Below are 6359 nucleotides of genomic sequence, written 5' to 3' on the forward strand. Positions count from 1 at the left end.
GATAGAGAGATGAATAGATAGATGATAGGTAGATAGATAGATAGATAGATAGATAGATAGATGATAGATAGATAGATAATAGATAGATGATAGATAAATAGATAGATAGATAGATAGATAGATAGATAGATAGATAGATAGATGATAGATAGATAAATAGATGACAGATAGATGATAGAGAGATGATAGATGATAGGTAGATAGATAGATAGATAGATGATAGATAGATAGATGATAGATGATAGATAGATGATAGATAGATAGATTTAGATAGATAGATTATATAGAGATATATAGATACAGATAGGTAGGGATATTACTCAGCCATCAAAAAAAGGCAATATTGTTATTTGCAATGACATGGATGGCACTAAAGAGTATTATGTTAAGCAAAATAAGTCAGTCAGATAAACACAAATACCATTTCTTATATTTCACTCATATGTGGAATTTAAGAAACAAAACAGGGGCACCTGGGTGGTTCAGTCAGTTAAGCATCTGCCTTTGGCTCAGATCATGATCCCAGGGTCCTGGGATCAAGCTCCGCATTGGGCTCCCTGCTCGGTGAGGATCCTGCTTCTCCCTCTCCCTCTGCCTGCTGCTCCCCCTGCTTGTACTCTCTCTCTGTCAAATACGTAAATAAAATCTTAAAAAAAAAAAGAAACAAAACAGATGAACATAGGGGAAGGGAAGGAAAAATAAAATAAGATGAAAATAGAGAAGGGGCAAACCGTAAGAGACATTGAACTCTAGGAAACAAACTCAGTTGTTGCTGGAGGCAAGTGGGGGGAAGGTATAATTGGGTGATGGGCATTAGGAGAGCACTTGATTTAATGATCTCTGAATGTTATATGCAACTGGTGAATCACTAAATTCTACCCTTGAAACTAATAACACAGTATATGTTAACTAAATTGTATTTAAATAAATAATACAGGGGGATTGGGAAAAGATGGCGGAGGAGTAGGAGACCTTATTCCAACTGGTCCCTGGAATTGAGCTGGATATCTACCAGACCACTCTGAGCACCCACAAAATCAGCCTGAGATGTAAGAAGATAGATCTTGATCTCTACAAACAGAAGATCACAGGTGTTTGGTTTCGAGGTACAAAGCAGGAAACCGAGATTCCGCGGGCAAATATTGGAGGATAAACGGCAGCGGGGGGCGGGGGGAGGGAGCCTGGCTGTGGGGATCCTACACCGACGGTGAGCAATAGCCTCCCACACTGGAGCCCGGGCACAGACTCGCAGATCGGTAGGGGCAGGGAAAGGACTTTAGGGCAGCCCCCTGGAGGGAAACTCGGAGTGGTGGGGCTGTGCCTGTGAACTGGGGGCTGCTGGCGGGTTTAGAAGCACAAAGGGCAGAGACGTGCCCCTATCTGGAGGCAGGACTGGGAGCACTACAGAGAGGCGCCCAACCTAAGACATTGCAGTTTATAGCAGCACAGACAGAAACGGAGATAGTGTGGCTTGGAGAGCTTACTGAAGAACAGACTGCAGTCTCTCTGCTCTGAGGCAGAAGGTTGGAAACAGTCTCTTCTGCTCTGACTCTCAGAAGAGACGAGGAAAGCCACCTGGGAAAGCTGCCAGAGAACAAAACCCCAAAACATTGGTTCCCACTGAGCCCAGCCCCCGCCACAGGGGGACAGGGCAACTCTGCCCAAACAGGGTTGCCTGAGTAACAGCACGGCAGGCCCCTCCCACAGAAGACAGGCTGGGAAAACAAGAAGCCAGCAACCCTAAGGTCCCTAGAAAACAGGTGCATCTTATTTGGGTTGTGGTCAATAATTTGGACTCTATACATTCCCTCAACCACCCATCAACAGAATGACTAGAAGGAGGAACCCCCAAAATAGGAAAGACTCAGAGATTATGACTTATGCCACAGATTTACAAAAGGATGCAGATATAACCAAGATATCAGAGATGAAATCCAGGCTAGCAATTGTGAAGACAATAGCTAGAATGGAGAAATCAATTAATGGCAACATAGAGTCTCTAAGGGCAGAAATGAAAGCTGAATTGGCAGAACTTAAAAATTCTATCAATGAGATGGAATCTAATCTAGATAATCTAACAGCTAGGGTAAGTGAGGCAGAAGAACGAATTAGTGACCTGGAAGACAATTTAATAGGTAAAAAGGGAAAAGAGGAGGCCAGGGAAAAACAACTCAGAATCCATGAAAATAGAGAAATAAGTGACACCATGAAACATTCCAATGTCAGAATTATTGGAATCCCAGAGGGGTGGAGAGAGAGAGAGGACTAGAAGATATATTTGAGCAAATCGTAGCTGAGAACTTCCCTAATCTGGGAAATGAAACAAAAATTCATGACTTAGAGGCAGAGAGGACCCCTCCCAAAATCAAGGAAAACAGGCCAACACCCCGGCAAGTAATAATAAAACTCGCAAATCTTAGAACCAAGGAAACAGAAAGACAGAAAAAGATGGAAAAACATTCCATGCTCATGGATCAGAAGAATAAACATTGCTAAAATGTCTATGCCACCCAGAGCAATCTATACATTCAATGCCATCTCGATCAAAATTCCAATGACATTTCTCAAAGTGCTGGAACAAACAATCTTAAAATTTGTATGGATTCAGAAAATACCCCGAATCACCAAGGAAATGTTGAAAAAGAAAAACAAAGCTGGGGACACCACTTTGCCCGATTTCAAGCTATATTACAAAGCCGTGATCACCAAGACATCACGGTACTGGCACAAAAACAGACATATAGACCAATGGAATAGAATAGAAAGCCCAGATATGGACCCTCAACTCTATGGTCAAATAATCTTTGACAAAGCAGGAAAAAATATGCAATGTAAAAAAGACAGTCTCTTCAATAAATGGTGCTTGGAAAATTGGACAGCCACATGCAGAAGAATGAAACTCGACCATTCTCTAACACCATATACAAAAATAAACTCAAAATGGATGAAAGACCTCAATGTGAGACAGGAATCCCTCAAAATCCTAGAGGAGAACATAGGCAGTAACCTCTATGATATCAGCCACAGCAACTTCTTTCAAGATACATCTCCAAAAGCTAGTGAAATAAAAGCAAAACTGAACTTGTGGGACTTCATCAAGATAAAAAGCTTCTGCACAGCAAAGGAAACAGTCAACAAAACAAAAAGGCAACCCACAGAATGGGAGAAGATATTTGCAAATGACACTAGAGATAAAGGGCTGGTATCCAAGATCTATAAAGAACTTCTCAAATTCAACACCCAAAAAACAAATAATCAAGTAAAAAAATGGGCAGAAGGCATGAAAAGACACTTCTCTGAAGAAGACATACAAATGGCTAACAGACACATGAAAAAATATTCATCATCATTAGCCATCAGGGAAATCCAAATCAAAACCACACTGAGATACCACCTTACACCAGTTAGAATGGCAAAAATGGACAGGGAAAGAAACAACAGATGTTGGAGACGTTGTGGAGAAAGGGGAACCCTCTTACACTGTTGGTGGGGATGCAAGTTGGTACAGCCATTTTGGAAAACAGTGTGGAGGTTCCTGAAAAAATTAAAAATAAAGCTACCCTATGACCCAGCAATTGCACTCCTGGGTATTTACCCCAAAGACACAGATGTAGTGAAAAGAAGGGCCATATGCACCCCAAAGTTCATAGCAGCAATGTCCGCAATGGCCAAACTGTGGAAAGAGCCAAGATATCCTTCAACAGATGAATGAATAAAGAAGATGTGGTCCATATATACAATGGAATATTACTCAGCCATCAGAAAGGATGAATACCCAACTTTTACATCAACACGGATAGGACTGGAGGAGATTATGCTAAGTGAAATAAATCGAGCAGAGAAAGTCAATTATCATATGGTTTCAATGATTTGTGGAACATAAGGAATAGCATGGAGGATATTAGGAGAAGGAAGGGAAAAACGAATGGGGGGGAAATCAGAGGGAGAGATGAACCATGAGAGACTATGGACTCAGAAACAAACAGGGTTTTAGAGGGGAGGGGGGAGGGGGGATGGGTTAGCCTGGTGATGGGTATTAAGGAGTGCACGTAGTGCATGGAGCACTGGGTGTTATACGAAAACAATGGATCATGGATCACCACATCAAAAACTAATGATGTATTGTATGGTGATTAAAATAACAATAAAATAAATAAATAAATAAATAAATAAATAAAAAATAAAAAAACCTTTTGAGTATTCATTATATACTAAATACAAAAAATGCAGTATCTGTCCCCTAAATGCTTACATATTAAGTCAGTCATTTCTCCCCAACTTCTTGAAAAATTTATATAGCCTGGTGAAGAAGAATCTGTAAATATGTTAAACAAAATACTGCTGTTCATGTTATTCAATTATTCTTAGATAAGCAGGTAGATGTATTTTTTAAAGGTCCTGGCTGAGTACAAGTGAATGTGCAGATACTTTTACCCTAAATGTCAGTGATCTTGATGGGTTCATGCTGTCAATTCAAGTTAATTGGTTTATTAAGAAGTGGTATTTAGGCAGAGAGTTCTATGAGCTTCCTCATCAAATTGAACTATATTTCCTCATAAATTTTACAAAGCACTTGGAAATAAATCCACATTTTAGGAGAAGATAATATCTCCGATATGTGCAAGTTAGAAAAAGAAATATCACAGTTGAACATTATGATAAAGGAGTATAGAAGGAAAGTTTAATAAACATCATTATTTATATGGAATTTTTATTTGTTTTGTCTTTGATGCACAGAAATTTTTAGAATATTATTTTAATTATATTTTAGTCTTCATTATACTTTTGAGATATGCTCTGAATGTCTGAAAAAAGAGTTGAGTTAGGAAAGAGAAACCTGTCATTGAAAGCCTTTCATATAAGAATGTTTAGATGTATTTAAATTGAGATTCAAGAAAATCCATAGCCATGTTGCAGAAATAAACTTTGGGTTTGGACTTTGTTAAATTAAACCAAAACGTGACACAGAAAAGTGCACAAAACACAATGTCTAGCTCAATGAATTATGGCAAGGGAACAATTTCTACCTATGAAGGCAGGTGGAACATTGCCCACTGCCCAGAATCTCAACTCATGCTCTCTCCTAATGTTCAATCCCTCACTTCTCAAAGGAAAGACTTTCCCTCCTGATTTCTAGCAACTTTGATTGTGTTTATTTTGAAAGTTACATTAAATGGAATTATCAATGTGCCTTTTGTTCCTGCCTTCTTTTCTCCCTAATTTGTTTGTGAGTACCTCCCACTTAGGTGCATATAAGGGTAGTGTTTGCATTTTCATAGAGGCAGAGTGTTCCAATGTATGTACCAACACAAGTATGTAAGTACATATATGTAGGAATTCTACTCCAAGTTGGCATTTGGGTTGTCTCCTGTACTTGGGCTTTTACAAACAATGCCGTAATAATTATTGTGCATATTTTTGATGTACCTATTTATGTATTTTTGTTAAGTGTATTAATTGAATGGTAACTGTTGGTTTTTTCTTAAAGTGAGTTTTCCATAAGCAAAGTATATTTTACTCTTTTTACTTTTGCCCATTCTTATAGGTTCATACTGGTAAATCTTTAAGATTTTTTTTTTTAAAGATTTTGTTTATTTATTTATTTATATGACAGAGAGAGACACAGCGAGAGCAGGAACACAAGCAGGGGAGTGGGAGAGGGAGAAGCAGGCTTCCTGAGGAGCAGGGAGCCCAATGCGGGGCTCGATCCCAGGACCCTGGGATCATGACCTGAGCCGAAGGCAGACGCTTAATGACCGAGCCACCCAGGCTCCCCTCTTTAAGGTTTTAATTTGCATTTCTCCAACATGTAACAACATGGAACACCTTTCTTGTACATTAAATAACCATTTTAATGTGCTATTTTTGAAGTTCCTAATCAAACCTTTTGCCATTTTTAAGTATCCTGTTTTTCTTATTAATTTGTAGAAGTTCTTGCTTTTGTTTTTTTTGCTTCAAGTTTTTATTTAAATTCTAGTTAGTTAACACATAGTGTAATATTGGTTTCAGGAGTAGAATTTAGTGATTCAACACTTACATACAATACCCAGTGCTCATCACAAGTGCCCTCCTTAATGCCCATCACCCATTTAGCCCATCCCCTACTCACCTCCCCTCCATTAACCCTCAGTTTGTTCTCTATACTTAAGAGTCTCTTATGGTTTGCCTCCCTGTCTTTATTTTACCCCTTTCCCTTACGTTCATCTGTTCTATTTCTTAAATTCCACATATCAGTGAAATCATATGGTATTTATCTTTCTCTGATGACTTGTTTCACTTAGCATAATACACTCTAGCTCCATCCATGATGCCATTTCATTCTTTTTGATAGCTGAGTAATATTCCATTATATATATATA

This window comes from Phoca vitulina, unplaced genomic scaffold, assembly GCF_004348235.1.
Source record: "Phoca vitulina isolate PV1807 unplaced genomic scaffold, GSC_HSeal_1.0 scaffold25, whole genome shotgun sequence".
NCBI lineage: Eukaryota > Metazoa > Chordata > Mammalia > Carnivora > Phocidae > Phoca > Phoca vitulina.